The sequence below is a fragment of the Beta vulgaris genome, chromosome 6, assembly GCF_026745355.1.
Source record: "Beta vulgaris subsp. vulgaris cultivar EL10 chromosome 6, EL10.2, whole genome shotgun sequence".
Classification (NCBI taxonomy): domain Eukaryota; kingdom Viridiplantae; phylum Streptophyta; class Magnoliopsida; order Caryophyllales; family Amaranthaceae; genus Beta; species Beta vulgaris.
The window spans coordinates 43552592-43578499 of NC_079207.1; the positions used below are offsets into that span (position 1 = coordinate 43552592).

The 25908-nt window shown below is 37.5% G+C and overlaps 1 long non-coding RNA gene across 2 annotated transcripts; it reads right to left on the bottom strand.

Annotated features, from left to right (window-relative positions):
• Nucleotides 1-8391: 8391 nt before the first annotated feature.
• LOC125499000 (uncharacterized) lies at nucleotides 8392-22917 on the bottom strand. 2 transcript variants are annotated; one of them, XR_008969966.1, is made up of 2 exons: nucleotides 21951-22917; nucleotides 8392-8694 (listed from the first exon to the last, which is right to left on the bottom strand). It is a non-coding gene; the product is annotated as an uncharacterized LOC125499000 (long non-coding RNA). The 2 variants fall into 2 exon arrangements; XR_007275652.2 differs by lacking the exon at nucleotides 21951-22917 and adding an exon at nucleotides 10415-10430.
• Nucleotides 22918-25908: the final 2991 nt, after the last annotated feature.

Here is a 25908-nt window from a genome sequence, read left to right on the forward strand (position 1 = left end):
CTTATAAGAACCGTGGATCTTATTTGGTAAATATGAGTTATACCTATATAAAGGTACAGTTTACTGTTGGCTAGGTTCAACAGGCAAGTTAGTAAAGAATAAAAGAAGTTAAAGAGTCTTGAATGATAAGTTGTGAACACTTGATTCTAAGATTAAAAAGGAGTTTTGTGATGTTTATGTGATTGTTAGTTGTGAGTGTTATGTGTTTCGTTGGTGTCAACACAAGTATAAGAATGAATGCAACGTAAAGTGAAACGAGATAGGTTATAGACTTTAGACTGTGCACGTCTAGAGTTGGACACTAAGGGTTGGAGTACATGGTAGTAGCACATGTTTCCTGGATTGGATTGATCACCTTTCTCTTTAGCTAAAGGTTCCTCGATATCGCAGGTCAATTGGAATATGTGGTAGCTCCCATATCTCCTACTTCAGTATAGACAACTCGTCCCATAACTATTCCATTTAAAGAAGAAATAAAAGTTTAGAGTCTAGTTCAGTAAGAGTCATCTGCAGTTTGTTATATGCTTATTATTATTATTATTTATGTTGTAGTATATGTTTAGGATTATTTATGTCTGATATGTAGTACTCAGCTTTGCTGATTACGTGCTTGTTTGTGTGTGTGATCATGGCTTTGCCTATTGATCCTGTGATGATCCTTCTAGTGAGCAGAGTCAGTATTGCATTGACATTACAGGTTCGCAGATGCATCACATTGGGAATCTGGAATGGAGAGGCTTATACTTAGCATAGTTTAAGTTGTTTTCGTAGGGACATCTTTACTTAAGTTTGAGGTTTTTAGTTGGTGTGCTTTAGTTTCCAAACAGTTGTCATTTATTTCATAAGTTTAATAAAGTTGATTTTATTTTAGTAAATTGTTTTCCGCTGCAAAATTTTGAGTAAGCCGAAACGTTATCACACGGGCGATAATGCTTGGGTAATTCTCTAGATTTGTTATAAAAGTATTTTCTAGAAAGAGAGAATTATCGGGGTGTTACAGTATAGGTGTAGAAAGTGCCCTAACAACTATCCTGGGAGAGACTGTGAGGGTAACAAGGTGGAATGTTGAGAATGCGGGAAATTGGGACATAGAGCATATGAATGCTACTCGAAGAATAAAGCTAACCCCAATGACCAAAAGAATGGGAATGGGAATGGAAACAGGAATGGAAATGGGGGAAGTGCATACAATGGGAATTCTAACTACTCCAAGCCTTCAACCAACACCAACAATCAGACATCTAATGGGAACCATGCAACCAATTTCCAAGATAATAAGGGTAAGGAGATGTTGTATATGATGACGACTAGCGAAGAAGAGGCTCGTAGAGATGTTGTCACGGGTACATTTTCTATCAACTCGACTCCTATTAAAGTATTGTTCGATTCTGGAGCATCATTGTCATTTTATTGCCCATTCAACTGTTAGAACTTTAGCATTGATCGAGTCTGAGTCGATTTCTATGCCTATAGTTATTTCGTCTGGGGAGACTGTTATTTGCTCTAAGAGATTTCTAAAAGTGCCACTGAAAATAGGGGAGGGTTTTTTCCCTTCTGGTTTGCTAGAATTTAACTTATCGAACCTAGACGTCATTTTGGGGATGGGTTGGCTTGGGAAGTACATGGCTAAGATAGATTGCGATGCGCAGAAAGTGGAATGGAGGGATCCTTCGGGGAAAAGGGTGTCATATAGGAGAATACCTCGAGAACCCGAGATTAAGGTGATCAATGCTTTACAACTTAAGAACTACGTAGACAATGGATGGCCTCTATTTGTGTGTTTGGTGAGAAGAATTGAGGATGACCCGTTGAGACCTGAGGATTTACCTATAGTCCGAGAGTTCCAGGATGTTTTTCCTGAAGAAATACCTGGTATGCCTCCAAGGAGAGATGTAGAGTTCACCGTTGACCTAGTACCTGGGACTGGACCAATTTCGAAAGCCCCATACTGAATGGCTCCAGCAGAAATGAACGAGTTGAAGAACCACGTGGAGGAACTACTCGACAAAGGGTATATTAACCCTAGCATGTCACCATGGGGAGCACCCGTCTTATTTGTGAAAAAGAAGGATGGTAGTTTGAGGTTGTGTATAGACTATCGTGAGTTGAACAATGTCACTGTGAAAAACAAGTACCCATTACCTAGGATTGATGACTTGTTTGACCAACTTCAGGGTGCAGGGATGTTCTCCAAAATAGACTTCAGGTCAGGTTACCATCAATTGAGGATTATTGATCATGATATACCTAAGACTGCCTTCAGGACTAGATATGGTCATTATGATTTTATGGTCATGCCTTTTGGGTTAACTAATGCACCTGCAGTTTTCATGGACCTCATGAATAGGATTTTTCGACCCTACCTCGATAAATTTGTCGTTGTGTTCATAGACGATATACTGATCTATTCTAGGAGAAAGGAGGAACATGAGGGTCATTTGAGAATCATTTTACAGACACTTAGGGACAACCAACTGTATGCGAAGTTTTCGAAGTGTGAATTTTGGTTGGAAATAGTGTCATTTTTGGGTCATTTCCTCTCCAAGGAGGGTGTGTCAGTAGATCCTGCAAAGATCAAAGTTGTGAGTGAATGGCCTACCCCAAAGAATGTCACAGATATAAGAAGTTTCTTGGGTTGAGCCGGTTACTATAGGAGGTTTGTGAAAGACTTCTCCAAAATAGCAAAGCCCGTGACTAACTTGATGAAGAAGGATTGTAGGTTTAACTGGAATGAGGACAGTGAGAAAGCCTTTCAAACAATCAAGGAGAGGTTAATATCAGCACCTGTCCTAACCTTGCCTAACCGGAATGAGGGATATGATGTGTATAGCGATGCATCCAAGAATGGGTTGGGTTGTGTTCTTATGCAAAATGGGAAGGTCATAGCTTATGCGTCCCGTCAGTTGAAGCCATATGAAGTCAATTACCCGACACACGACCTAGAATTGGCCGCCATAGTTTTTTCCCTAAAAATTTGGAGACATTACCTTTACGGGGTGACCTGTCGAATCTTCACTGATCACAAAAGCCTCAAATACATCTTCACCCACAAAGACCCTAATATGAGACAGCACATATGGTTAGAGTTCATTAAGGACTATGACTTAGACATCCAGTACCATGAGGGTAAAGTCAACGTCGTTGCTGATGCGTTAAGTCGCAAGTCTAGCCATAGCCGGAATACCTTGGTTGTTGCCTACCAACTTTATGAGGAATTTTCTAGACTCCAGATAGAAGTTGTTCATGAAGGGAAGGTAAAAAGATTGCTGAGTGCCCTAACCATCGAGCCCAACTTTCTAGACGAAATAAGAGAGAGTCAACCTGGGGATGTGAAGCTTGAGCGAGTCAAAGAAAAGCTTAAGGAGGGTAAAGCAGAGGGGTTTGCGATCCATGAGGATGGAAGTATACGATATAAGGGTAGGTGGTGTGTACCACAAAAGTGTGAAGGGTTGAAACAGAAGATAATGAGTGAGGGTCATAACTCGACTTATTCCGTCCACCCAGGGGGAGATAAGTTGTATAAGGACCTCAAGAAGATGTTCTGGTGGCCTGGGATGAAGAGAGCGGTAGCTGAGTTTGTTTCCAAATGTCTAACGTGTCAGAAAGTCAAAAGTGAACACAAGAGACCTCAAGGAAAGATTCAACCTTTAGACATTCCGACATGGAAATGGGATTTGATATCCATGGACTTCGTTGTAGCCTTACCTAGGAGTCGGGGAGGCAATAATACCATATGGGTGATAGTGGACAGACTAACCAAGACAGCAAGGTTCATACCTATGAAGGATACGTGGAGTATGGAAGCCTTAGCCAAGGCTTATGTGAAAAATGTCATTCGATTGCATGGAGTACCCACGAGTATAGTATCTGATAGAGATTCGCGATTCCTTTCGAATTTCTGGAAAAAGGTCCAAGAAGCACTTGGTAGTGAGCTATTGATGAGTACAGCCTTTCACCCATAGAGGACATGTTACGAGCTTGTGCCTTAGAATACCAGGGATCATGGGAAGACCATTTGGACCTCATAGAATTCTCATACAACAACAGCTACCATGCTAGTATTAAAATGGCACCATTCGAAGCACTGTATGGGAGAAAATGTCGTAGCCCTTTGTGTTGGAACGACATTAGTGAGACTGTGGTTTTAGGACCTGAGATGATTCAGGAGGCAGTGGATCAAGTGCGAGTCTGTAACAACCCAAATCTATAACCAACCTAATTAGGAACTAAACACAACGGAAATCCTAATCCGGGCCATTACCATCACACTCACCACGAGTGTGGACCTCAAAAACGCTTAACTTACTAAAACTTTTAGAGTCCAGTGAATATATTAGAACCTCTAACTCTAATAAACTATATTAAGTGATCCTCAAATATTTTAAACAACTAGATATATTATTAAAATTCTACAGAAAATTCGACAAAGTTCCATTTGTAATATGGACCGCCTAAAACTTAATTTAGGACTCGCGTCCGATTCGTAATCCTATATCCTCAAAATCCAGCAACCCAAACAAGTCTAGACTTTACAAACTCAAACCTTTTTAATTCAATTACAAATTAACTATTAACTATAATATTACAAAGTTGATCGTCCTCGCCGCGATACAAATAGTATAAAGCATACAACAAACTTCCAACATCGAACCTTCTTCATTATACATTACCTTCATGTACCTGCATATATCACGCATGTAGTATCAGCCAAACTGGCTGAGTAAGATTTCTTACTAAGAGGCCAAACATATATGAAGGTAGGATAACATTAATCATATCCTACAAATTGTTTTTCTTTCAAAACATATAAATAAAATAACAACTTTATAAAATCATTTCTTTCTTTCTTTTCCAAAACAAATCCTTTCTTTTCTATTTCTAAATCAAATCCTTTCTATTTCCTTCTTTAAATCAAATCCTTTCATTGTCTTTTTCTTTTTCTTTCACGAAGAAAGAATCAAAAACCTAGGGAATGGAACGAACTTTCCTTGCCTTTGGGCTAGCTAGGCCCTCCGGATAACTATAGACAAAGACCCCTAGTGTGCACACCCTACATACGGCCACACCGCAGCAGAAGATCTAAGTCCGAGGTACTGATCAACGTACCCCCAACTATTTTGTAATGTCGAGACGATCCCGACAAGGTTCCAATTTCTTGAGACACCATAAAGGCAATCCCAACCAGTTTAAAAACATAAAACTATCCATAAATCTTTTTCCGTAACTATTCTATAATTCAAGCTTTGAAAACAAACTATCTGTAATAGGAGGAACATCCTCCTATTCAACCAATCTCAACTCAAGAGAGATACATACCTTTATAATCTTTTCTCGTAAATATTAAAGTTTTAGTTGAAATCTTATCTTTTGTAGACCTTTCTCGTAACCATTAAACATTTGATTAAGGAATCTTACCTCTTAGGAATCACAACAAAAAAACCACCTCCAAAACAACTCTTTAGTGAACTCGAAAGCTAAATCGCAATCCAATTCCAACAACACCTTCAATAATCTTCATCTCCAAATGAGATTCAATTCCATAATCATCCTCCAATATTAACCTCAAAATAATAACAAGACTAATTACTAACCATTCTCACAAATTCTCAATATAGAAATTATCTACACTAACCATCTCAATTCTATAATCTTCAAATCATAATTCTAAATTGTAGAATTGAACTAACTAAACTTCAACTCTTGCCAAATTAATTCAACAACATCTCTTCTTTTATAAACCAACACAACTACAACACCAACACCAACAATCCCAACAACAACTACACAACGCCAACCCAACAACAATAATACTATAGCAACATAATAGCAGCAACAATAAATAGCAACAACCCACACCACCACTACGACAACAGAATAACAACCTATAACAACTACTCCACAATTCAATAAACCATTTTAACAATAAACCACCACAACATCATTACCCCAAAATCCATTAGGAAACATTCACTTGAAAACATTCAAACTTAAAACACTCGAAACTAATATATAATTTATTAATTTCAGCAGAAACTTAAAATGGGCATAACTTCCTCATTCGAACTCCTAATCAAGCGTTTCTTGAGCCTAACTTGAGTTGAATTTCGATACGAACAACTTCTGTGAAATAGTATTTTTGCTAAAAATGCCCGTAAATTTCCTAAAAACACAAAATACGAACCTGAACTGGTAATTCAACGAATTACAGCATACTATATTCACTTGAACATTAACAAGCTTCCTACTATGTTAAACTAACTATTAAACTTATGAATGAACATTCAACTCAATAAATTCCACACCCAAACTCTAAAAATCAAAAACCCCAATTCAATTTCAATCTAAAAACCCTAACTTTATAAACTTGAGAAAAACTGAAATTAAACCATGAATTCAACTTACCCACAAACAAGGAAGATAAGGATGAAGGATGAGACACACGAACAACAATAACAGTCCTAGTAGGGGTGGCGCAACCACCACGAACCGACTTGAAGACTGAGCGGCAGCACCGCTAAAAACAACAACAACAGTGACGAAAAAGAGGAGGAGAGAGAAAACAAGAACATCAATGGCGCCGACAAGGGGGAAATTCCAGCGAGGTAGAACTGCAGGCGAGAGAAGATCGAGGTGTCTGGGTTTTGGGTTTTTCGGGTTGGGGTTTTTGTGTGTACCACGAGAAAGAGAGAAAGAAGATGGGTTTTGTTTCCCAATTAAAGAAGCCACGAGAAAATTAGAGGAAACCGACCTCATGAATTTCCACCAAAAAGAACTTAGTTTCTAATTTGCAAAATATTGCTCAACTAATTGCACAAAATCCAAAATATAAAAATAATATTAATAATAATAACCTTATATAATTAAGCATATAAATATATTACAAACAAAATAATATAATACAACTCCAACTCAAATAAAATAAGAATTTCCGAAACATAATTAAGTTAATGAATATAATTAGCATTAAATAAACGTTCTTAAAAATAGGGCTATTACACTCTACCACCCTTAAAATAAGTTTCGTCCTCGAAACTTCAAAACATAAACTCAATATCAAAATCGAGGAGCAAAGAAAACAAAAGTGGCAAAATTTTCGAAATAGGATTCTAGACATCTCATTCGTAGAGATCTCGTTTCAAAACACATCAATTCATTTGTAAACCAAATCAAACTCTTTAATACACAACTTTGAAGCAAATAACTCCACTTTCTCATCATTTTAAAACTACTATTTAATCATTTCAAAGATATAACAAACTTTCAAACTTTAATCGGATAAATTCTCCTTCTTTAAACCCAAACAATTAATAATAATATAATAGAGCTTTAATCTGAATAAGAGCTATTAAACTATCCCCTCCTTGAAATGAGTTTTGTCCCCAAAACTCTTACCATGCTTACACCGCACACTCTAACTAATCCTTAAAGATAGAGTCACATATTTTCACATAAACACATTGTTACATGGATGAATAGAAAGCCATGTAATCACACAAAGCACAACAAAACATACATAAAACAGCGTAACAATTCTCGAGACATTTCACGCTTTATTCTCAAGTAGATCATTTTTATTTCAAATCATCTCAAAGACCATTTCAAATTCCCGCGATAATAAGTGAAACTTTCACTAACTTTACTAAAAGAAAATCTTTTTACATGAAATCCAAAGAGCGATAATGTAATATTATAACATTCGAGATATAAACGCTAATAACTATAATATAATAACGGTCACAACTCCATTACAACCAAAACTATTAGACTCTTCACCCCTTAAGTAAGTCTTGTTCTCAAATCTTTATCTTACTTCCTTTACATAAGGAACCAATAAATTACCAATTTCCCATAAACTAGTTTCCACGTTCGCCAAACAATTCACCTAATTAATACAATAATAGCGGTTATAGACCCACAAACGCGCTTCTTATGCGCACTCTTGCATATAATTACCTAAGCATATGGTTTACATGTTATATATAATTACATATATACACATATTTGAATACACGTCAATCACATTAAACAACAACTTCAAATGATTCACATATCATTCATACACAACGTAAAGGCAAGCGCGAACTTCGACGGCTTGATTTATTTTACTCCTAACTTTTACTCAACTCATTTCTCAACTTATTTAACTACACATGGATATGAAGATCCGTGCGTACCTAAAAACAAACCCCGCTCTGATACCATTTGGAACAACCCGAATCTATAACCAACCTAATTAGGAACTAAACACAGCGGAAATCCTAATCCGGGCCATTACCATCACACTCACCACGAGTGTGAACCTCAAAAATGCTTAACTTACTAAAACTTTTAGAGTCCAATGAATATATTAGAACTTCTAACTCTAATAAACTATATTAAGTGATCCTCAAATATTTTAAACAACTAGATATATTATTAAAATTCTACAGAAAATTCGGCAAAGTTCCATTTGTAATATGGACCGCCTAAAACTTAATTTAGGACTCGCGTCCGATTCGTAATCCTATATCCTCAAAATCCAGCAACCCAAACAAGTCTAGACTTTACAAACTCAAACCTTTTTAATTCAATTACAAATTAACTATTAACTATAATATTACAAAGTTGATCGTCCTCGCCGCGATACAAATAGTATAAAGCATACAACAAACTTCCAACATCGAACCTTCTTCATTATACATTACCTTCATGTACCTGCATATATCAGGCATGTAGTATCAGCCAAACTGGCTGAGCAAGATTTCATACTAAGAAGCCAAACATATATGCAGGTAGGATAACATCAATCATATCCTACAAATTTTTTTTTTTTCAAAACATATAAATAAAATAACAACTTTATAAAATCATTTCTTTCTTTCTTTTCCAAAACAAATCCTTTCTTTTCTATTTCTAAATCAAATCCTTTCTATTTCCTTCTTTAAATCAAATCCTTTCTTTATCTTTTTCTTTTTCTTTCACGAAGAAAGAATCATAAACCTAGGGAATGGAACGAACTTTCCTTGCCTTTGGGCTAGCTAGGCCCTCCGGATAACTATAGACAAAAACCCCTAGTGTGCACACCCTACATACGGCCACACCGCAGCAGAAGATCTAAGTCCGAGGTACTGATCAACGTACCCCCCAACTATTTTGTAATGTCGAGACGATCCCGACAAGGTTCCAATTCCTTGAGACACCATAAAGGCAATCCCAACCAGTTTAAAAACATAAAACTATCCATAAATCTTTTTCCGTAACTATTCTATAATTCAAGCTTTGAAAACAAATTATCTGTATTAGGAGGAACATCCTCCTATTCAACCAATCTCAACTCAAGAGAGATACATACCTTTATAATCTTTTCTCGTAAATATGAAAGTTTTAGTTGAAATCTTATCTTTTGTAGACCTTTCTCGTAACCATTAAACATTTGAGTTAGGAATCTTACCTCTTAGGAATCACAACAAAACAACCACCTCCAAAACAACTCTTTAGTGAACTCGAAAGCTAAATCGCAATCCAATTCCAACAACACCTTCAATAATCTTCATCTCCAAATGAGATTCAATTCCATAATCATCCTCCAATATTAACCTCAAAATAATAACAAGACTAATTACTAACCATTCTCACAAATTCTCAATATAGAAATTATCTACACTAACCATCTCAATTCTATAATCTTCAAATCATAATTCTAAATTGTAGAATTGAACTAACTAAACTTCAACTCTTGCCAAATTAATTCAACAACATCTCTTCTTTTATAAACCAACACAACTACAACACCAACACCAACAATCCCAACAACATACACAACAAGCAACCCAACAACAATAATACTATAGCAACATAATAGCAGCAACAATAAATAGCAACAACCCACACCACACTACGACAACAGAATAACAACCTATAACAACTACTCCACAATTCAATAAACCATTTTAACAATAAACCACCACAAATCATTACCCCAAAATCCATTAGGAAACATTCACTTGAAAACATTCAAACTTAAAACACTCGAAACTAATATATAATTTATTAATTTCAGCAGAAACTTAAAATGGGCATAACTTCCTCATTCGAACTCCTAATCAAGCGTTTCTTGAGCCTAACTTGAGTTGAATTTCGATACGAACAACTTCTGTGAAATAGTATTTTTGCTAAAAATGCCCGTAAATTTCCTAAAAACACAAAATACGAACCTGAACTGGTAATTCAACGAATTACAGCATACTATATTCACTTGAACATTAACAAGCTTCCTACTATGTTAAACTAACTATTAAACTTATGAATGAACATTCAACTCAATAAATTCCACACCCAAACTCTAAAAATCAAAAACCCCAATTCAATTTCAATCTAAAAACCCTAACTTTATAAACTTGAGAAAAACTGAAATTAAACCATGAATTCAACTTACCCACAAACAAGGAAGATAAGGATGAAGGATGAGACACACGAACAACAATAACAGTCCTAGTAGGGGTGGCGCAACCACAACGAACCGACTTGAAGACTGAGCGGCAGCACCGCTAAAAAACAAACAACAGTGACGAAAAAGAGGAGGAGAGAGAAAACAAGAACATCAATGGCGCCGACAAGGGGGAAATTCCAGCGAGGTAGAACTGCAGGCGAGAGAAGATCGAGGTGTCTGGGTTTTGGGTTTTTCGGGTTGGGGTTTTTGTGTGTACCACGAGAAAGAGAGAAAGAAGATGGGTTTTGTTTCCCAATTAAAGAAGCCACGAGAAAATTAGAGGAAACCGACCTCATGAATTTCCACCAAAAAGAACTTAGTTTCTAATTTGCAAAATATTGCTCAACTAATTGCACAAAATCCAAAATATAAAAATAATATTAATAATAATAACCTTATATAATTAAGCATATAAATATATTACAAATAAAACAATATAATTCAACTCAAACTCAAATAAAATAAGAATTTTCGAAACATAATTAACTTAATGAATATAATTAGCATTAAATAAACATTCTTAAAAATAGGGCTATTACAGAGTCATTCAAGAAAAGATTAAGGCTGCACAGGACCGGCAAAAATCCTATGCGGATCAGAAGCGAAGGGATGAGAATTACGAAGTCGGGGAAAAAGTATTGCTCAAGGTGTCGTCAATGAAAGGAGTGATGCGATTCGGGAAAAAGGGAAAGCTAAGCCTAAATTCATAGGACCATATGAGATTTTGGCGAGAGTAGGCAAAGTCACTTATCGCCTGGAATTGCCCAACGACTTAGAAAGGGTCCATAACGTGTTTCACGTATCCCAACTCCGGAGATACGTACCTGATGCATATGGAATATGGTCATTTTCTACAAATCCTAGTTCTGTTAGGATTCATACATAGTGTCCTAGTTCTATTAGGATTCTATGTAATTTAATTATTTATTAGGTGTTTAATTTCAGTTGTGTGATGATAAAAGGAATCCTATTATATTTAGGAGTCTAATTCCTTTGTCATTGAGTCAAGTTAGGAATCCAAATAAGATAAGGTATGATAACTCTTATCCTAAGTTAGTTCGGATTTCCTAAGTTAGGCGTGTGCTAGGTTTATCTTTGTTTAGTTTGTGTTTATCTTATTAGCATTAAGGTGATAAGATTTAGGGTTTGTTAAACGTGTATATATAAGTACACGAGTTTATTTAATAAAGTTTAGAGTTTTCGTTTACTTTGAGTAAAGTTATCAAGTGCATGTTGCATTGGTTTTGATCGTCGTATCAAGAACGCATAGATCGTGGTTTATGTGAATCTACTAGTTGAGGCTAGGTAGAAATCCTCTATTTCTTGAGGGAACATATAGAGTTTATCTTTTGTTTGTTATTGCTTTCGTACATAAGTTCGTAAAATCACAAAAGAGTTCGACTAAATCCATAGAATCACATCAGTACCGGATGAGTCACATGTCCTTGAACCTGAAAACGTCAAGTTAGATGAAACCTTGTCCTATGAGGAGAAACCTGTCCAGATCCTAGACCGCAAGGTGCATAGTACGAGGAATAAAGATGTCACAATTGTCAAGGTGTTGTGGAGAAATCAGAATACCGAGGAAGCCACCTGAGAAGCCGAAGATGCGATGCGTCTGAAGTACCCTGAGCTTTTTCAAGAGGTAGGTGAGTTACGGGGACGTAACTTTTCTTTTAAGGGGGGAAGAATGCGATAGATTTCGCGCTTTCACCCTAAAGTATGTTAATTATGTTAGTTATGTGTAATTATTGCTTATCTGATGTGCGAAAGTTACAAAACGCTTGTGAAATTTTGGGACTTAGAAGTGCAAAAGATCGTCGTTAAGACTGGCTAAGTCAAAGTTTCGGGACGAAACTTCCTTTAAGGGGGGAAGCCTGTAATACTTCGTGTTTTTTGAGCTAATTCTTTATAATTACGAAAATATAAAGAATATAATTAAAAGATATTTTAGTATTCTTTACAGAATAATAATAATAATAATAATAATAATAATAATAATAATAATAATAATAATAATAATAATAATAATAATAATAATAATAACAACAACAACAACAACAACAACAACAATAATAATAATAATAATAATAATAATAATAATAATAATAAATAGTGGGCAAGATACAGATGGAGAAAAATGATTCAGATATGAGTTAAGACCAGATAAGGTCAAATATTGTGTTATGTTATATTATGTTAAGTTTCTGCCTGTACTTGCCATCGATTTCTATTACGTGATTAAACTTTGCCGGCGATATATTTAAAAGATGAAATATTTTCCGAACAATTACCAAATTTGTTTCTTATATGAAAAAAAACGTTTTGGTTGCTGCAACGACTTAGGGGTTCATGTAGAAATTCTGAGATATTGTATAAATGATTTTATACTAAGATATACGCTCTCAATAAAGTGTTCTGAAATATTGATTAAGTAGTTGGATTTAGTAAAATATTTTCGAAAGGATTTATCTATAAGATAGGTAACAAAGAACTATTTTATGGAATTGAAATATAGTTGTCTGTTTCATTTGGAAGATCTATGGTTTTGTTAAAGTAGTATAGATTATCATCTCATCTTATTTCTAATGTGTATGGTTTTGTTATATCGATATTCAGCTATTAACGATATAAGTATATTTTAAACCACTAAAATAGATTTTTGGTTGAATAGTGTGTACTCAATTTTTCTGATTTTGTTATTGGAACCTGTCCTGGTGGGGGCAGAGTTCATCGTTAGTGATCTTGCAGGTTCGTGTATGGAAAGCTCAGAATGGAGTAAAAAGAAGAATTTGGGTATCAAGGTTGGAATTAGATTTAATGGTTCAGAGGTTGTATTTAGGAGTATATATCCTTATTTGTGAATAAAATTTATATTGCTTTGGGAATCGAGTAAGGTATTATGTAATCTGTTATTTGGTTATTGAGGATGATTTGTTGTGGGCCCTGACCCACAGGTCCAGGATCGTTTTATAGATTATGTTTCCACTGCGAGTAAGTATTTAATTCGAGGTTTATTAAGTGTTGATTGAGATTTATGAATGTTAAGTGTAATTAGCTAGCAGCTCGGAAGTGCGGGCTCTTAGAGTAGCACACAGGTATGTACATACGTTGTGTAACCTAGTCGGCAAACCACTTTTAACTCCTTAAAAGTCTCATACAGAATATTCTCCGCCTAGAAATCAATATAAACTAAAATTAATACTCTTAAATAAAAATACAGCAACTCTAAAATATTTAAAATCCTCTTTAAATATATTCAAAAGCTTATTTTAATATCAAAACTCCAATTACTTTTAATTCCTAGCATAGTACTACCATACTAGTAATTAAAATTCTTAAAATTCTATAAATAAAATCCTTTCTGAAATTCCAGCAACTTTAAAAATCATAAAACCTTCTTTAAACATATATAAACATGTTTAAAATAATTTCATTTGACTTTTAAAAATAGTCAACCTTTTCAAATAGTCAAATCGTTTTTAAAACTAGATTATGTTTAAATATAAATATACATATACTAAAATATATTTATAAAATCCTTTTAAATTATGAGGGATTACATGTGAGACGGTGTAAAACCCCAAAATCCATACACGTCTACGGCTACGTCGCATCGACTTTGGGAGTGTTACCGCCGCAGTGAAACGCAAGGCATAGTAAGAAAGGACGTTAACTCACATCCCTGTTTCGAAAACTGAAATGCAGCGGAAATAAAAGTGTAACCACAAATCGGGAATCATCAACGACCTCTTTTATTCAAACCACAAACCAATTAACTAAATCATAGTACTCTTATAGTACTTAGTTGAAATGCTTTAAAGTTCAAATACTAATGACTATCCCCGTATGCTCGGTATCATGCAGCAGCACCAATACACCTACTATGCTCCTCATTGTAGCATCAATGGTTCATCACAGGTCAACAAACACATAATAACACACAATTAGCTATGCTGAGTACATAATTAACCATTGAATGCATATAAACATAAACTAAGCAATAATGAACAATCCTAAGCATGATACTACAATAACGTTACATCCTTTACTCTTTATTTAGTTGGTAGCGAACAGGCACCGTCATCTTACTAGAATCATATGGGCTACTTAATCCTTAATAGACAACTTGGTCTATTAGATGAAACGCAAATACAGTTTCGTTCCGTCTCACACCCATCACCTTAGTATGCATACCCCCAAGATCGTACGGAACCTTCCGCCTACTTGAGTCATCAAAATTTATAAGGACACTACTGTCGTCATAGTAGGCCTGCATAGGAGTGTAAAACAAGTCCCACACTCCCCCCATTATTCATCACTTGTAGGGAATCCAACTACAAGTTTATTGCCATAATCCATTCTTAATACTGTCCATTCATATCACAATCACATAGAATCATTTAACATGTTCTCTTAGTTACAAGAATCAAACCTTTTCTCTTGTAACACTCTTGTTACACCATGAATCAGGTAATACGAATACAATGCTCATGTTCATAATCTCATGTTCATAATACGATAGAATTACGCATTCCAATGCAACATATTGATTTCCAATCATAAACATGTTACCAAACAATCTGAACAATCAAAACATTCCCTATCATGATTCTAGGTTCCAATTGAATAAATCACAACCTAATCATGACATTAGTACTTGCAACTAAACTGGTACACGTACGTACATTGTAACGGAGAATTTTCGTTGTTTTAGTCAAACGTTCCGCTTATGAAATTGGGACCTAAACGAGTAAGTAAATACTTTAGTGCTACGTCCTTGATAATATTATCAACTAATACGTAACTAATAATGGGAGTCTAGAGAGAGAAACTCCCGCTTCTCTCTAGAATTGGCGCCTATCACTGTGTGCTTCTTTTGAATCTCAGCATTAGCTGGAGCAATGGCAAAAGGTTCAAAAAAAGGAAATGGTGATAATAAGAAGAAGAAGAATAGTTCTAATCAAGCTCAGAAATCGAAAGTGAAGTTGTTGTGTCGTCCGCAATCAGGAGATGCGAGGAAAATGAAGAGTACTAATGAGGTGCAGGAATTGCCAGCATTAAGCTAGAATTCTAAGGAAGTTGATGATGAATCTCATGAATCCCTTGCTATGGAATTATCAAATCAAGATAAGGCGAACTTTGAGGCTGCTCGTACAAGGTTATCGGATTGGATTGCGTCAGTACAAACTCCGATAAGACATTCTGGACCTGGTATTGTTCAACCCTCTCCTCATCCTATGCAGAATCTGAATAGTAACCCAGGCACTGATTGGAATAAGTCATTGTTTGGACATATAAGAGAGGAAGGACTTGATTTAACTCAACCTGTTAATTCCTTGACTGTTGATCCTAAGAACATGGTGAAAATTACTAGTGAGGATGTCGTTCCAGAAATTGAATATTGGAGCTCTGAGATTGTGTGTTACATAATGGGGGTGAAACCTCCATTTAGAATCATTGATGGTTTTATTCATCGAGTTTGGGGAAAATTTGGAGTTACGAAGGTTTCGATGATGAGTAATGGCGTGTTTGTAGTGCGATTTCGAAATAAGGATGAAATGAGAAAGGCTATTAATGCTGAACCAATCCTATTTGATCGAAAACCTGTGATTATGAAGGAATGGACACCAGATTTAGATTTGTTAAATGCAAATATTAAGATCGTTCCAACTTGGATACGATTACCTAGATTGCCTTTGAAATACTGAGGTGCGAATACATTGAATAAACTTGTGAGTAAGATTGGTAAGCCCATCAGATCTGACAGGGCAACTGCTCAAAAGGATATTCTCAAATATGCTAGAGTATTAGTGGAGGTGAAGGTAGATCAAATATTTCCAGAAGAAATTTCATTTGAAAATGAAACTGGCCTTACCATGTCACAAAAGATTCACTATGAATGTAGACCTATTTTTTGTGGTGATTGTAAGGGTATAGGTCATACTGCTGAGGAATGTAGAAAGAAAAGATTTGAGGTTGCAGCTAAGAAGATCAAACCTCAGAAGACTTGGGTTCCTAAGAAGATAGGAGTCAATGAGAAGGCTGCTAGAGTAGAGGTTACTGCAGGGGAGGCTTCTGGGCATAATGTGTTAGCTACAATGAAAGAAGAAGGGCAGGCAGGTGAACAGGAGGAGGAATGTATGGCAGAAGTTGTTAAGGGTCCAGTAACTGTAAAAGAAGGTACATGAGTTGCAATGCTTACTAAAGAAGATGATGATAGTATGCAGAAAACAAATCAGATAGAGACAAAACATAATGAGATAGAAGCTGGGAACACTCAATGTATAATGCAGGAAGGGGAAGGTCCTAGACTTCATCCTAATGGATAATATTGGGATGTGGAACATTAGAGGGTTTAATAGTCCAATGAAGTATGGTGATGTTAAGTGGTTTGTTGAACATCATTCTATAGGACTACTAGGCCTTCTAGAAACAAGGGTAAGAAGTCATAACTTTCCAAAAGTGTTTGCTAGATTTGGGGGGAGATGGAGTATTGCTACTAACTATGTGAGTCATAAAGGAGGTAGGATTTGGTTATTATGGTGGCCCTCTTATTACTCTGTAGATATTGTCAAGAGTACAGCTCAATTGATTCATAGTGAAGTTATTCACAGAAGTTCTGGAAGGAAATGGTGGGTTACAGTGGTTTATGGTTTCAATGAAGCTAGTGAGAGATCACTTTTGTGGGCTGAGCTGAAGGATATTAGTAAGAAGATTAGTGGAGCTTGGGTGGTGGGAGGTGACTGGAACAATGTGTTACATTTGAATGAAAGAGTTGGCTTTGCTATTACATTTGATGAGGTGTTTGATTTTAGACAATGCTTGAGAAATTGCCAACTGCAAGAACAGAAGAATTTTGGATCATTCTATACATGGTCTAATAAGCAGGAGGGAGATGGGAGGGTATTCTCTAGAATTGACAGAGTGGTGGTGAATGAAGAATGGATGAAAATTTTCCCTGAGTCTGAGACACATTTTTTACCTGAAAGCTTATCTGACCACTGTCCTTGTCTTATTAAACTTGAGCACAAAAATATTACTAAACCTAAACCATTTAGGTTTTTTAACATGTGGGTGAAAGCTGATAGATTTCTGGAGATAGTTCAAGAGGTGTGGAGGGAAGATATTCAGGGTGTTCCTATGTTCAGAATTGTGAAGAAATTGAAGAAATTGAAAGGGCCATTGAAAGAGTTGAATAAGGAAAAAAATTCTGATATTGAAAAGAGAGCTGATGAATCATATCAAAAACTTATTCATACTCAGCAGAAGGTGCATTTGGATCCTACAAATCAGTCATTGTATGTTCTTGAAGAAGCAGCTAAACAAGAATATATTGCTTTGAATAAAGCAAGGATTAACTTCCTTCATCAGAAAGTGAAACTTGAATGGTTGCAGAAAGGTGATTCCAATACTGGTTACTTCCATGCTGTTCTGAAACAAAGAAGAAACCAGAATAAAGTTTCTAGAATTAGAAACTCAGATGGTGTGTGGATGGAAGAAATTGGTGATATTGAAGATGCATTCCTGGAATTCTACAAGAAGCTATTGGGGACAACTCAATCAACCTGTACTCATGTCAGTAGCAGTATCATAGGAGAGGGGCCTATTCTATCTAGTCAACAACAGACTGAGATGATGTTGCCTTTTACTGGTGAAGATGTGAAATGTGCTCTCTTTGATATTGGTGATAATAAATCACCAGGACCAGATGGGTATAAAAGCTACTTCTTCAAACAAATGTGGCCTTGTATAGGAGAAGAGGTTATAGAAGCTGTGTTGAATTTCTTCCAAACTGGCAAACTTTTGAAGCAGGTAAATGCTACCACTCTCTATCTCATTCCTAACGTGGAGCAACCTACTGATGTGTCTCAATTCAAACCAATTGCATGTTGTAATGTAATATACAAAGTTATCTCTAAAATGCTTTGTAGTAGGCTGAAGAAGGTGTTACCAAGTTTGATAGATCAGGAACTTAGAGCATCAAATGAACAGCTAAAAGCATCTAATGAAGAGCTTAAAGCATCTAATGAAGTGTTCAAGGCATCCAATAAAGAGCTTAGAGCTGAATTTTCTAAATTGAACAAAGAAGCTATTGAACGTGAAAAGAAAATGAGAGAAGATATGCTGAAAATGTTTGAAGACATGAGGTATAAGTTTTTTAGCTTATTCATTATTATACTTGGTATTATCAGGAACAATGGTTCATGACTAATTATAACGTTTTTTTATGGGTATCTAATTATAACGTTTTTTATTTTATCAGGAATAATAGGTCGTGACTATTTTTCGAAATTAGCAAAGGGGAGCTATGATAAGGCTTGGATTATGTGAATTTCTTCGTAGATTATGGGTACTGCTAATTAGTTTTTTTTAAGATTTACTTTGAATTATAAGTTACACTGAATGTCAAATTCGAAGGTGTTACATCTTCTATTATCTCATACTTTTGTATTTAATAGGTTCATCTAATATATATGAACAGGGAAAAAGCTTATAGATTACACGATAACAATAATTCGTAGTCCATACCAATTTGGGCAACAAAATAGAGTTCGTACATTGTCATTTTAATTTAGCGTTTGATTGAAAAATATGTACAACAATTCGTAGCCTAAAGTATTTTGGGCGACGAAACTGGTGTTGCTCAAGACATCATGTCATGTAAGACTACAAAATATAATGGGCGACAAAAAACAGTAATTGTTGCACAAAGTTCAGTAATATTGGCGACGAAAAATAAGCAGTTGCCAAAAGTCAGTCAAGTATGGGCAACGACTTAAGAAACTCGTTGCCTAACTGTCCTCATAAATGTGCAACGGATACGGACTCGTAGCAAAAAAGACCATTATGGGCAACGAATGTAACTCGATGCCCAAGATGTGGTTTGTGCAACGGCCACAATTTTCGACGCACAAAATACAATGGGCGTCGAGCCTAAGACGACGAAATTGGCGCGAAAATTTTTGTTGCCCAAACCTTTGTGCAACGAACTTGTCCCATTGGGCGACGAATATTTTTGTTACTCAAAATATATTTTATTGTAGTGTAGGGTTATTTTACATAACATTCTCATATGCCAGGACCTGTTATATGGTTATAAAAGGAAGAATATTCCTGCTAGATGTACTCTTAAAGTAGACCTGAAGAAAGCTTATGATTCCTTAAATTGGGAATTTACAAGGGAGCTCTTGATTGGTTTGAACTTTTTACAGATGTTCATTGATTGGGTAATGGAATGTATCAGTACTCCTGCTTATTCACTGAACATAAATGGAGGTCAGTTTGGTTTTTTTTCAAGGTAGGAGCGGAATCAGACAAGGGGATCCAATATCTCCCCATATCTTTGTATTGGCTATGGAGTACTTTACCAGGTTGATGAAAAAGATGAGTAAAGGAATTGAATTTGGTTTCCATCACAGGTGTGCTCAATTAAAAGTGCATCACTTGATATTTGCTGATGACCTTATGCTTTTTAGCAAAGGCAATGTTCAATCTGTTGTTCTGCTGGTGAGAACTCTTAAGGCTTTTGCTAATGTTTCTGGATTGGAAGCAAGCCCTGAAAAAACTGCCATTTATTTTGGCAATGTGAAGGAGGAAGATCAGACTAGAATCCTACAACTCACTAGGTTCAAGAAAGGTACATTCCCTTTCAGATATTTAGGTGTACCTATCACATCTAAGAAACTGACAAGAGCTGACTGTGATGTGCTCATTGACAAAATAATGCATAGGATAATGTGTTGGAGTTCTAGACACTTATCTTATGCTGCTAGAACCACCTTAGTCAATGTTGTATTGCTGAGTTTGCATTCCTATTGGGCACAAATTTTCCTTTTGCCTAAATGTGTTCTAAATAGAATCACACAAATATGTAGAGCTTTTCTATGGGAAGGAAAAGTTGTATTACATAAGACACCTTTAGTTGCTTGGGACTAGGTGTGTAGACCTAAGAAGAATGGAGGTCTATGCATCAAGGATTGTGTCAAATGGAATCTGGCTGCTATTGGGAAATTCGTTTGGCAAATAGCTCAGAAGCAAGATCTTTTATGGATTAGGTGGATTAATGGAGTATATTTGAGAGATCAGGATTGGTGGGAATATGAAGCTACTAGCAATGCTAGTGGAGTATGGAGGAGTCTCTGTAAAATCAAGAATGTGTTTAAGAGTGCTTATTCTGGTAATTTGTGGCTTAATGGCACTCAAGGTTACACAGTAAAGGAAGGGTATACTTGGCTGCAAGGTCATTATGAAAAGGTTCCTTGGCATTACTAGGTGTGGAATACAACTAACATCCCTTAACATTCTTTTGTTTCATGGTTGGCTGTTTTGGATAAACTCAGGACAAGAGAAAGGCTAGGAAAAGCCAGAGTTTGTGTGAGTACTGAGTGTCTTCTCTGTGAATCTGGAGAAGATTCCTGCCAGCATATATTTTTTCACTGCCCATATAGTGATAAAATTCGAAGAGTTCTTATGGCATGGCTAGGGCTGAGGATTAGTCAGCAGGATAATCTGAGTACAGCATGGAGGAAATGGGAAAGAAAGTTTACAAACAAGCACAGAAGAAAAGTTTGTTATACTGTGATGACTGCTATGGTATACCATATATGGAAGGCCAGAAATTTCGCTCTTTGGAATGCTGTTGTTATTCATCCACAGGTTACTAGCAAAAGTATCCAACTTGATGTTTGTGGAAGATTTAAAGTCTTGTGGAGCTTGAATGGACTGATGATGATACACATTGGTTCCAGCAACTGGAGACTAGTCTGAACTAAGTCTGTAATTGGTTGTGGTGTCTTCTATTTAATTCTCTGTAATAATGTCTGATGTAGTAGTCTGGTGTTTGTAATCTGGTTGGTTTTTGTTTTGTTGGTGTTTGTGTGGGTGTTTGTAGGTGTTGGCTTCTGCTTTATGCTGTAGGTTGTATTGATGGAGCTTTCATGCTATTTTGGTAATACACTTACATTTTACCAAAAAAAAAAACTAATACGTAACTAACTATAACGACTTAGCAACTCGAAAAATAACGATAGCTAAACTCATTGTTTATGAACTTCCTTTTCTTTTCTATTCTATTGAGTTTAGCGTCTATTAGGAGTCGATGTTTGTGAGCAAACTGATTTTAGTTCGTGTCATAGTCCACTACCTTTAACAAATCCAATCAAGTCATATGTCCAATCAAGTCTTATGTTCAACCAAGTCTTATGTCCAATATCCAAAATCAGGTTCGCATATCAAGGTTATATTTCCAACTAATAACAATAATCTACTTTCTTTACCTCCCATCTTAATTAATTACAACCCTCAAACCAGATTTACAACTTAAATCAGATTAATAACTTAACCTAATTATACAACTTAATTAGTTGCTAATTTACTCAAATTACAAATTAATTACTTACAACTTAAATTATATATAAACACAGAATAAAGAATAATAAAACTGATATAATATATTCTATACATATTAGGTTTCTTTTACCTCTAAACTCGCCGGCAACCGAACACCGGAGACCGACGCACACCACCACACTCGCGAACTACTTCCGCGCGCACAACCAGGTTTGTCGCACAAACATCTCGCACCACTAGCATCCCGCAACCAGATTTGTCGCATAACCAAATTCGCACGACAACTTGTCGCACCAATCGAATTTGCACAAGCCTCGGAACACTGGTCGCACCACCTCCTCGCTGGTTCGCACAACAGCAACACAATCGCACCAGCCCTCTCGCACCAGCAGTCGCACACAACCCCCCCCCTCGCTCGAACGCTCGAAAAGCCTTGCACGCTCCTCTCGCACAGCGCGCGCGCTCGAACACACTCGTCCAATCCTCGTCACTTGCAACACACACGACGACGTACACTCGCCCTCACACTTCGCACCCTCGAACTGACCTTCGAACGAGACCTCGTCGCAGCACTCGAATACGACCATCGGACTCCGTACTCGCTCGCACCAAACACGCACACCCTTCGCACTTCGCTCGCACGCTAACCTCGTCGAAGGTTCAGAGGAGGCGACAAGAGAGGAGAAGACCAAGAGAGAGGAGAGAGAACTGAGAGAGAGAGAGAGAGAGAAAAAAAATGGGAGTGACGGCTGAGAGGGAGAGAGAATTAGGGTTTTTATTTTTTTTTCTGATTTTTTATCCTTATTCTCTCTATTTATAGTGTAGCATATTTAGGTCTAGTAGGATTCTGTTTGATCTTTTATATTCCGAAATTAACTAAACCGAACTATATTATTATTCTATTATTATTATTCTTTGTAAATAATACTAAAATACCTTTTAATTATATTTGTTCTGGCTGAATTTTTTGACAGGATGACATTGACGCAATGACGTGATGACTCGATGACATGATGCCATCTGACATGATGACGAAGTAACTATGACTTGAAGACGCGGCGTAGGACGCGAGATTGGAGCTGAGCATTAAGTGGTAACGGTTCAGCTAAATGAGGAAGGAGTGTAATGAGGCATTAATTCAGCCGTTAAAGAACAAGGATCATGACGTTGGAGCATAAATGAGGAAAATCTCCCATGATTGAAGGACCGAAATTAATGTAATAACTAGTGAATTCATTATGTATTCGTTGAGAAAAAGCCAAGGGGGGAAAAGAGGCATACAAAAGGGGGTAGAGAATCATTAGTCATTTTTTACGCATTATTATCGAAAGAACACTCGAGACAAAAGTACTTTTGTAACGTCACTCACTAAGAAAGACAGTGAACCATAGGAGATTGGTGGATCTCCATCCACCCGTGGTTTTTACCCACCTTCATTGGGGCTTTCCGCGTCACCATTTTTGTGTGTTCATCCCCTCTGATCCCCATTGCATTTGTTTGTCGCATTGTCTTAAATATAATCTGATTAAATCGTCCCAAACTTTAATTTCGTCGTAAGTGATAAATTTTAGCATAAACAATTTGGCGCCCATCGTGGGGCATAACCAGACCATCTACTATTCAAAATCCATCAAATGGGAGAAACACCTAACCTCGAGGACATGCAGAGACAATATGAACAGATGAGAGCAGAAATACTCAAAATGAAGCAAGCCAATGAGCGGCTAGCTACCGACTTCACGACGTCGCAGGAGAGAATCCAGAAATTGCAGGAAGAGTTAGCGTCGTCCAAAGCTTCGAAGGTCCGACGTCGCGCTAACCTGAACGACATCCCTTTCATGGGGAACCTTTCTGAGTCGGATAGTGAGGAGCCTGAAAATGACGAAGAGCCCGAGGATGAAGATCCCTTAAACAATGAGAGAAACGATCAAGGCGAAGGAGAAGCGAATCTCATGGCGAAGCGCATGTCCAGATCGAAAAGCAGAATAAGCGCTTAATGAAGCTCATGTCCCAGCTCCCCGGGCTCCGACGCCAAGCATCGTGGAGCATCGACAGGTTATGCAGAGTCACATTCGTCGAAAGGATCGCGAGGGCTGTGCTTCCCAAAAAGCTCAATCTGCCTACCCTCGCTGCTAATTATGATGGTTCAACCGATCCAGGCGAGCATGTCGCCCAGTACAAGCAGCGGATGTGGCAAGCGTCAATTCCTTGGCATTTGGTAGAGGCCTGCATGTGCAAGTCTTTTGGAGCCACGCTCACCGGTCCCGCTCTCAAATGGCTCGGATCCTTCAGGCCAGGGAGCATTGACAATTTTTCCACCCCAGTCAATAAGTTCTATGAGAAGTTCGAAGGCAGTTGTAGCCTGGAAAAGCAGACGAGCGACTTATATGGCGTCGTTCAAGGACCTAAAGAATCTGTTCGCGATTATTATAATCGCTTTAATAAAGAAATGATTAGCATTAAAGATCTTGATACTAAGACTGCTATTGAATGTTTCAGGAAAGGATTAATCTTGCGATCAAAGCTATACAACCGTTTGACGAAGTACCCGTGCCAGACGTTCAAGGAAGTCAAGTCGCGAGTACTAGCACAGATGAGATTGGAGGAAGATGATGCCATCCTCAACACCATATCAACCCGACGTGCACCAGAGACCCCTGCTGACCGGAAGGCTTTCGTCCCCAAGAAGAATAATTGGCAAAGCCACCCATATAGTCGCTCAAATCAGGTAAACAATGTTACTGACGTTGTCGAAAATGCAGGTAACGACGCAAGGACGGAGTCGTCGACCTTCCCAGATCTAGACTCTTACGAATTTTCCGTCGATGTCGGAGGCGTCGTGAATGCTTTGTCCAAAATCGGAGCGCCCGTTCGTTGGCCAAAAAAGAGCGACCGACCGGAAGCGCAAAAAGATCAAACAAAGTGGTGTCAGTTCCATCATGACCATGGCCATAAGACGGAAGAATGCATTGCGTTGCGACGAGAGGTCGCGTTCATGCTTAATAAGGGGCACCTTAAAGACCTCTTGAGCGATAAAGGTAAAGCGTCCTTCGGTAGGAATACCCGCAGTCCGACCCTCCTGCGTCGCCCACGCACGTAAAGGTAATCAACGTGTTTTCTGGTGGTCTGATGTATGTGGACTAACGTATTCCGCAGCCAAAAGGCTAGCAAGAGAGGGTACTCCCTCGTCCGCCGTTTTTAAATTGCAGGTCAGCTGAAGAACGCAAGCTCGAAGCAATGGAATAACCTTTGACGACGACGACGTCTGCGACGTGGAGCATCACGATGGATTAGTCATATCCCTGACTGTCAGTAATTGCTTGTTAAGGGTGTTAGTCGATGGGGGCAGCTCACCAACATATTCAAAAGGCCCTCGAAGGTATGGGTTTGTGCGATAAAGATATTACTAAAAATCTACTGTTTTGGTAGGTTCAGTGGAGAGGCCAACATACTGTCGGAGAGATCACATTGCCAACGCTAGCCAAAGGCGTCAACCTGCCAACCAGATTCAACGTTGTGGATTGCCCGTCCGGTATAACATCATTCTCGGCACTCCATGGATACACAAGATGAAGGCCGTCCCCTCAACTTATCATCAGTCGCTGAAGTTTCCAACCAAGTGGGGCGTCCAAGAAATAAAGGGCGAGCAGAAATCTGCAAGAGAATGCTATAGTTCGTCGCTCAAACCCCCAAAAGCGTCCATCTAGCAATTAAAGGATGGATCAGCGCCCGACGCGCCCAGCGAGCAGGACGTGGATGAAGTGATGCTCGATCCATCCATCCCCGATCTGTCGTTCGAATCGGAGCGACGTTGTCGCAAGAAATACGAGGTCAGTTAGTTGATTTTTTGAAAGCTAACCAAGATTGTTTTTCTTGGTCCCACGAGAATATGACAGGAATCAGTCCTGACGTCATCACGCATAAGCTCAACGTCGACCCCGCTCACAAGCCTGTAAAACAGAAAAGACGCAAATTCGCACCCGAAAGGAATCAAGTCATCAATGACGAGGTTCAAAAGCTGATCGACACCGGAAAGATTCGTGAGGTAAAGTATCCAGATTGGTTAGCCAATGTCGTGGTGGTCAGCA